Consider the following 8,418-nt stretch of genomic DNA (forward strand, 5'->3'; position numbering starts at 1 on the left):
TATATAATAATTATTAAAAAAAAATGACATATATTATAAATTGAAAATCTTTATTTTTTTAATAATTTAATTTGTTATATTACACACATTTTAACACAAATAGTAATCAATCTCAACACAATAATAATTAATTGATAAAAACACTAAAATTATTATCTTTACCATTTTTAAATTTAACTCTTAATAATTAAAAAAACTATACCACCATTTAAAAAAAAAAAAATTAAATAACAAATAAGCGCAACCATAATATCCTAACCTTCAATTTCATACCAACTACATCATTATTTGTATAGGGATAATCTCCCACCCTTCAACTTCCTACCGAGTGCATCATTTCTTTTATAGTTATAATCTCCTAACTTCCAACTTCATACCAACTGCATCATTAACCTCCAACTTCATACCAACTACATTATTAAGAACAACAACATTTAAATTTAAATTTCCAATTATTTTAAATTTAAAATATATACCCTGTATACGCCTCGATAATTCTTATTTTAAATGAACATTAATTATATAAATTATAATGACTCCATTCTCCCGAAGAATGTTTAAAATTAATAAACAAAAGTGAGGAACATTTAAAAGTAATTGAATATGCATTATAGATAAGATGAGTGGAAGAAGTCGTGATTACAATTTGGCCTCATATTTTATTGCTTTGCTTATTATTTATAAAAAAAAGTTGATTTATTAGTATTTATAATAATAAAAATATTTATTATTAAAATAGGAGGTTTATGTGAATATGATTTTTTATTAATTGCTAATTTTTTTTTTTATATATAACATTAAAAAATTAGTAGTTTCATTTTGACCGGGTTTATTGACCATCGATAATCAATCATTACAAAACATTCAAAATAAACTAAGGGTTATTGTCCATATCCGAGAAGGCCAAAGACACCAAAAAACTTGCAAAATACATAGCACCCTAGTCACCATGGCTAGTCGTCAAAAGTGATGGACATCGAATTGTCAGGTCCTATCACTGGAGGGAGGAGGGTGATGTTAACAATCTACATGCTACTCCTAATGAGTTAGCCATGCTTTCAACTTGTCCAGTTTTTCCGACAGCAGATTTTGTCAACACAATACCACAACCACACACTCACGAAGGTGGCATGGAAGTATTGCAGCTACTAGAGTGTTGCCATCACAGCCTCATGTTCTTCCTGGCGAGTCTTGTCCTGAGCTTCCAACATTGCTTGAACAGAATGCATTGATATCCTGGAAGAGGTCGCACAATGAGGAGGACACCCAGGCCCACGCCCAGTAGAGCTCCTACTACCACCCTTGTGGCTACGACAAGTCATTCCACCACCACGACCATGACCCCCACAGAATGTCTACCTCCTCCACAACCAAGGCTAGCCTTCATGCCCCCACATCGAACATTTCCCTCACAGTTATGCGGAGCAAGGGAGGCTTTGACCTGACGCGAGGACCTCGAAGTTGGCTTCATCTTTGCTCCAGCCTCACCAGCACCACTAGAGAACCAATAGATATGAATACATATAATTAAACTATGGTTGCCTCGAAACCACGTCGAACCTCCAGGGAGTGCACCAACCCTTCAACCATACGACCTGTAACCACACCAAGAAGAGTAACAGGGAGATTTCCTTCCCCGAACTGTCACTCACTTTCAAATTCACAATTTATCCCCCTAACCAGACTTCACTCCACTAATTCCTATAAGGTCGTTGTGCATTAATGCACTAGACACCTAGCCTGCACAACTTCCACCACAAATACTATTTCCCCCACTGCTAGAGATCCTAAGCCAACTTAGAGCATTGACAAACCTAGGAGTGTCGTTTCTTTACCGTGACCAAGAGGAAGAGCTCCTTAGCTTGCCAAAGTTCATTAGGCACCTCGAACACTAACACAGTAACCTTCCAAACTAAAAATTTAAGCATAGGAGAGACAATTCTCTAGAACACTGAACAAGCCAAAACCCAATATGAAAATGTGAATATTCAGCCTAAAAATTGTTAGTACCCCCAAAGAACCCCATGCACAATCCACCAGAGCAACACTTGATCTTGATAAAACTAGTTTGACACCCACACCACCCTAGCCTTGTTCAAAGACCAATATACAGAGAATCCAAACGGTTGAATGCACCATGAACAAAAAAAGCTAAGATGAGCAAACTTACCAAAAGGACCCCGCCACCTTGGAGTCTAGGTTCACCCAAACCGTCGAAGTCTCCCAGTTTCTTGTCTATGCCATAGTCATCATGCACCAATTTTCTTTCGAGACCCCCACTAGTATACAAAAGGAGTCGCAAAGCTTGTTTTCCACAATGACTCCACCTTCGAATGTTTTTGCCTGGCTTCTTCCCAATCTCTTATACCCATCTCGTTGCACCTCCACCATCCCACAGGGCCTCGACTGTCACATTCTTGCAGAATTAATGAAACAATACGCAGGGGGATGGGCAATGCACCTGTCCTCCTACTCCCTTACATTAAGCTTCAAGTCGTGTCTCCACGCAGGAGTGATCAGCTATCCAATTGTCCTCCTGGGCATGCACCCCCATTGAGATATTAAAATGAGAGTTTTATTAACTACTTTTAATTATATATAATTTGGATTGGATCATTATATTATTTATCGTCTATTCGAATATTTTCAAAGTAGAAAAAATGGAGGAATCGGTTGGTAGGGTCAGTTTTACCAATGGGTCCCAATTTAGAGAATTTGATCTAAAATATTTTGAAGCCATTTTGAGTCATTAAATGAAGTTTTTTGGGGCCCAAAAACTCTCACTTATACTCGACCTTTAGTGTCGTTCTACACTTAGAGACTTTCCAATAGTTGAAAAAAATGTCAATCAAATTTTGTATGCAAAAGTTATGCCTCCCAATAGTTGACCTTCTAATTTGACGACCATGGTTCGAGAGGATGCCATGTCAACCCTCATTACTCATGTAAAAGGAGCTAGTTGTGTGTAGACTATGAAGAAGGCTCTATAAGGGTCAAAGTTGTAACTCTTGTTGAGAGTTGAAGGAGTCAAACCTAACTCCTAGTTGACTATTGGGCTATTTTAACACTAAGCCACTAAGAAGTGTAGGGTTTCAATTCTAGGCTAGTATATTTTGTTCCATAGTAAAGTAGATCAATTGAAAGTGGAATTTAGAGATCATAACAAAGGGGGTTAGTGTAATTTTGTAGAATTGTAACAAGCCATAGCTCTTAGGTAACTCCACAGGGAGTGCCTTCTCTTTTACACTTTCATTATTTCCATACCAAAGAAAAGAAAGTAGAGCAGCCTCATGTTCTAGTTGGGTTTTCTCCCAAGAAGGTTTCCAAATAATTTTTTTTGTGTTCATTGTGGACGGTAAATGATTATATTTATCATTCTCTATTTTTAGCATTTTATTTATTTCATACATAAATTATGAACAAATGTAGAATTTAAAATAATTTAACCAACATAATATAGATTTTATTTTATTTGTTGTGACAATTGTCTAATTATTTTTTCACAATAATTTATAGATCAATCCCTCGCGATAGGTGTGAACTCTAGCCAACTGCCATAACCATGATGAAGGCACATAGATTAAACAACCATTTGACTCGTCACCTATACTACTCTTCAAGTCGACACATTTAAATTTACTCCATTGTGATGGTTGCAAACTTATACTTCAAGTTGTTGTACGAAAACTCTCCCGCGACTCAAGGTTTAATCATAAGGCCTCATTATTGTGAGGAAAGGCTTCAGTTGGGGTTGCATGCGGGAGACATCATGGACAATCAGAGATCCTCCTTAAGTTTACCTACTTACCACATGTGTCACATTGCAATGTCACTATCCTCTCCAGTCATGCTCTGTACTTCCCATCCACCAGTCCATGATCATCATGCATGCCTTCCTAATTATCTCCATGCATGTTGGCTCCTACACTGGCTTGCACTGGTCTTCACAAAATTGGGGCATCAACATTGTGATCCTCCTCTGTTTTGGCAACTTTCATCCTCTCACCCAATCATGGGGGATATGGGGCTTCACTTAGCCTTCATGACTCTTTGTGATGGTGTGTCTCTCAAGGATGGTGCTCTGATACTTCTCAGTAAGCAGGCAACTTTAATTGTTTCTCAGTTAGATGGTGCCTCCCTTCCTATAATTCAATGGCCTCTTCTTTACATCTTGGGTCTGGGCTTTGTCGTTTTGGTTCTCTATGTCGTGGGGCAAGAAAGTCTCACTCTCAAGTTTCAAGCATTTCATGGCTCCAATTGGTGGCTTCTTTCAGCTCGTGTCTTATTGAGTATACTCAACCCCTGTTATCGCAGGGGAGGTGTAGTCAGTGTAGTCGAGTCACATTGGTGTGTTATGACTATTTGGGTATGGCTCATTGTCGTGGACGATATTTTTGGTCAGTTTGTGGTTCATGAATGGCTTGTTGGTGTGTGGCTTGACACTAGTGGTTATCATCACGACTCCTCGAGCTTTGTGGTGGCTCTCTATGTGGCTCTTGATTAGCTTATGGTCAGTGGGAAATACACTTGTGCATTGCTCTACACCTGTGGCTCTCATCACAACTCCTTGAGGTCACAACATAGTCTCACTTTATGTTCTAATTGCAAATGGGAAGCTCAATTTTTTTTGGTTCAACCAAGAAGACTATGCACAACAAAGCTCATGTAATTTCACTCTCTTGTAACTCACATTCTAAGAAATTGTTAAAAAAAGAAATATGTAATCTCAAAGTTCTTAATCTATGTTATTGATCTAGATTCCCAATAAACAGACTAATAACATAAAAAATTATTCTACATAAAACTCAATTTTAATAATTAAAAAGCAAAATTCATATAAAAATAATAATTTACCACTAAAAATATCACTATATCATTCATTAAAAAAAACCTTTATAACTTCTTTAAAAAATTAGATGAAACATTTTATTTAACAAATTAAATCAACTAGTTTTTCCCACTTCTCTCTTTCCTATTTAATAATAAAAAAATATAAATAAACTTCATAGTAACTGTCCCTTCAATAGTACATCCCATTCCCTTTAAATTAAATTTGAAGTAACTATATTATTAATACCTAACAACTATTTCAACAATTCGAGCTGTGCAATAACTATATCAACCGAACAAACGCGTACAATGTTACATTCCCTTTCCTTTTCATTGAAAACAACTTTTTTAACTTATCCTAAAGTGACAACTTTTTAAACTTATCCTAAAGTGACCACATCTTTTGTATGTTGTATCAAAGTGACTGCATAAAGTTGATTTTGATGGAATACATATAACACATGTGTTTTTATCTTTCCCTTTCCATTAAAAAAAAACATACATTCTATAATAAAATAATATTATAGAAATTGAAATACATAAAAATATTCAAATTTAATAACGTATATTATATTTTTTATAATATCTCTTCTTTTCTTATGAAATATATATAAATAAAATAGTTATTTATAAATCATTTATAAAATTAATTTTATAACTACAGATTATATTGCATAATATTTTAATTATTAAAAATATAATTAGTTAAAACCATAATCCAATATATATATATATTTTTAATTTATTTACTATAACTAAAAATTTTGTATTAAAACTCTGTAAAGACATCCAATAATATTTTATATATTAATTTTAATTTATTTTTAATTAATTAGTAATATTAGTTTTAAAATTGGAAAATCATGCTTATCAATATATATCAATAATTTTGATAATAAAGTGGTTGATATAAGTTTATAGACTTCATTTTCTACATTGACTTTATAAGTGGATCTTTTATTTGAGAATCTACAATTGAGATAAGATGACGTAAGATGTATAATAATAACAAAATAATTATGTGTGAAGCATGCATTAGCTTCAGGGTTGTTCCCTACCTTTGATGAATAATAAAATTATTCCATTGAAGGGAAAAACACTACAAATCACTACAAAATGGAAATGGGTTAAGGAAACATCCCCAGAAGCATCTTCTCTCACACTAATTGACGAGCAAGATATAAAATGGAGTGACTTTGAAGACGAAATGGTAGGGTGGCGATATATTGTTGGGAATTTTTACAATGCTAAATCATTGTTCTTTCATGTTTCTATGTGGATATGAATTAAATATAAAATATCTGAAAATGTTGGAAACCTAAAAAAATGAATTGCACCTAATCAATGGAGACCCTAAAACCTTAACATGATATCTATCCCATAAAGCATCCACAAAACCTAGAAATCATCCCATGCTTCCTCAACCTGCAATCAAGTTTAAAGATTCAAACTTGGTAATTAATTAAAGTACACAAAACCAAAAGAATTCGATTTAATTAATTTCTGGTTGTCACTGTAACATTCTTGGTTTGTTTTGGTTTAATTTGGTATATAATGAATCGAAGAGAATCAATTAGAAATGAAATGTATATTCAATGTAATTTTTTATGAGCACCCTAACAATATTGTAAGTGTGGACATTACTATAGTTGCTCCTATATAGTTAGCATCTTAAAAATTTGTTGAATTCAATGGAAAATTAGTTTGATAATGTTGTTCATTGATTTTGTCCACCCCACTCATAGTTAGTTGATTTTTCCCATGTAGAACTCATACAATTTATGGAGGCACACATATCAACAAATTTTAATAACATAACCTACAAATGAAAGATCAAACAAAGATTGGGAGTGAAGTTTACTTTCATTTAACTTTGAAGGGTATCCATGATTTGCTGTGTAAACTCAATTTGATTTGATATGATGCCATATTTGTTGGGTTTCATGGAGGCAATCATTTTGCACATCCTATAGATGACATGGAGGATAATAGGCTAGATGAAACACTTTCTTGAATATATTGTTGCAGTTGTCTCTTGAAATCAAAATCGAATCTAATAGTTGGTGCTTCAAAGTGTACATGGCATTTGTTTAAATTACAATTTGAAAAATTTAAAATTGAAAATGGGATAAACGCCAAGATTAGGGTTTGAGATAAATCTCAACCCTATATTCTTCACTACGATGAAGAATATTCTGTGGAGGTTTAAATCTCACTATCCACCTAATAACTATTGATAATTAAATTAAAATTTTGAAACTCTATTTTGAAATAAATGCTTATTGATATAATTAATATGATGATGAAGAAAAAGAACTTTCATTAACAACAAATATGATTTATCAAATCTTAAAAACATAAAAAATTGCTACGAATTCTTTAAAATTCTATATTCGAAAAGAAATAAGAAAAGTATTCCAAAATTTCCAAAATTTTAATTAATTAAACAATCAATAAAATTAATATTGTTACAAATACTATGAAATTAAAATCTAACCTTATCTAAATATAATGTAAACAATTTTAAAAAAATGTGTCATTTTCAACCCCTTTAATATTACAAAGATGATAAAGTAACATATTTGAAACTAACCAATACCTGATTAAGATAATAAATATAAACATAAATACTCATTCTCTTTGTCTTTTTCCAAAGGAAAATAGAGTAATTTGGTGTTAGAAAGAAAATTTGGTTTTTGGGAGAGTGCCTTACATAGTTCTTCATGTTTCAAAATTATACTGCATTAAGAGGTCCAAAATATAGAAAATATATGCTTAGGACAAATTTTACCAACTATTCTAAATAGGTGCCTACTATATTCTCTACAGAAAAACTCCTAATATTAGTATATATTCACATAACATCAAAGGATTTTAGAGTCTATTAGTTTATCTGACAAAGGATGGTCGTGCTTCATCAACTTCTCCATGAAGCTTGGTTCATCATCCTTGTCTTACTATTCCTACCCCCGAATGCTTTTGACCTTTTTCTTCACTGGTTCTTCACTAATCCTAGCCGCTTCCAAGGTGAACTTTACTATGCTACTAGAGTTTTCCTCAATCTTTTCCACCCTAATGTCCATGGCTGTCAATTCAATTCGAACTTCAGCTTGAAACTGTTCCATCTTGCTCCGCAACAATTCATATTTAGTGTCTATTAACAATTGATACATCTTCCTCTCCTTTTCCTCCATAAAACTCCTTTGCTTCAAGGTGTTCAACAACCCTTCAACTGATTCCAATAATCTTGCTAGGAGCCGATTCATTTTTGCTTGCTCGTCCTCATGATATGGACCCCTTAATTATGCCATAACAGAGCTTTGTTGCTCCATGCTTTGAGATTCAAAAGTTAACAACTGCCACTATTCAAAATTGTGAACACTTGACAACAACGCACAACGGGTTCAAAGAACAACACCGAGCCATATATATCTTTCTAGTCCACAACTTTGAAGCATTAATTTGCAATGCTCCCAAATCCATTCTTGAATCACGACAAATTCCTTAGAATACTAGTCAATTAATATGGAGAAAAAGTAATATTAACTCCATTATGAAATGAATGGAATGTGTTAATAAAGGTGAAGC

Source organism: Pinus tabuliformis, chromosome 9 (assembly GCF_031772625.1).
Source record: "Pinus tabuliformis cultivar Carrire ecotype Pingquan chromosome 9, CPIR1, whole genome shotgun sequence".
NCBI classification, from domain to species: Eukaryota; Viridiplantae; Streptophyta; class Pinopsida; order Pinales; family Pinaceae; genus Pinus; species Pinus tabuliformis.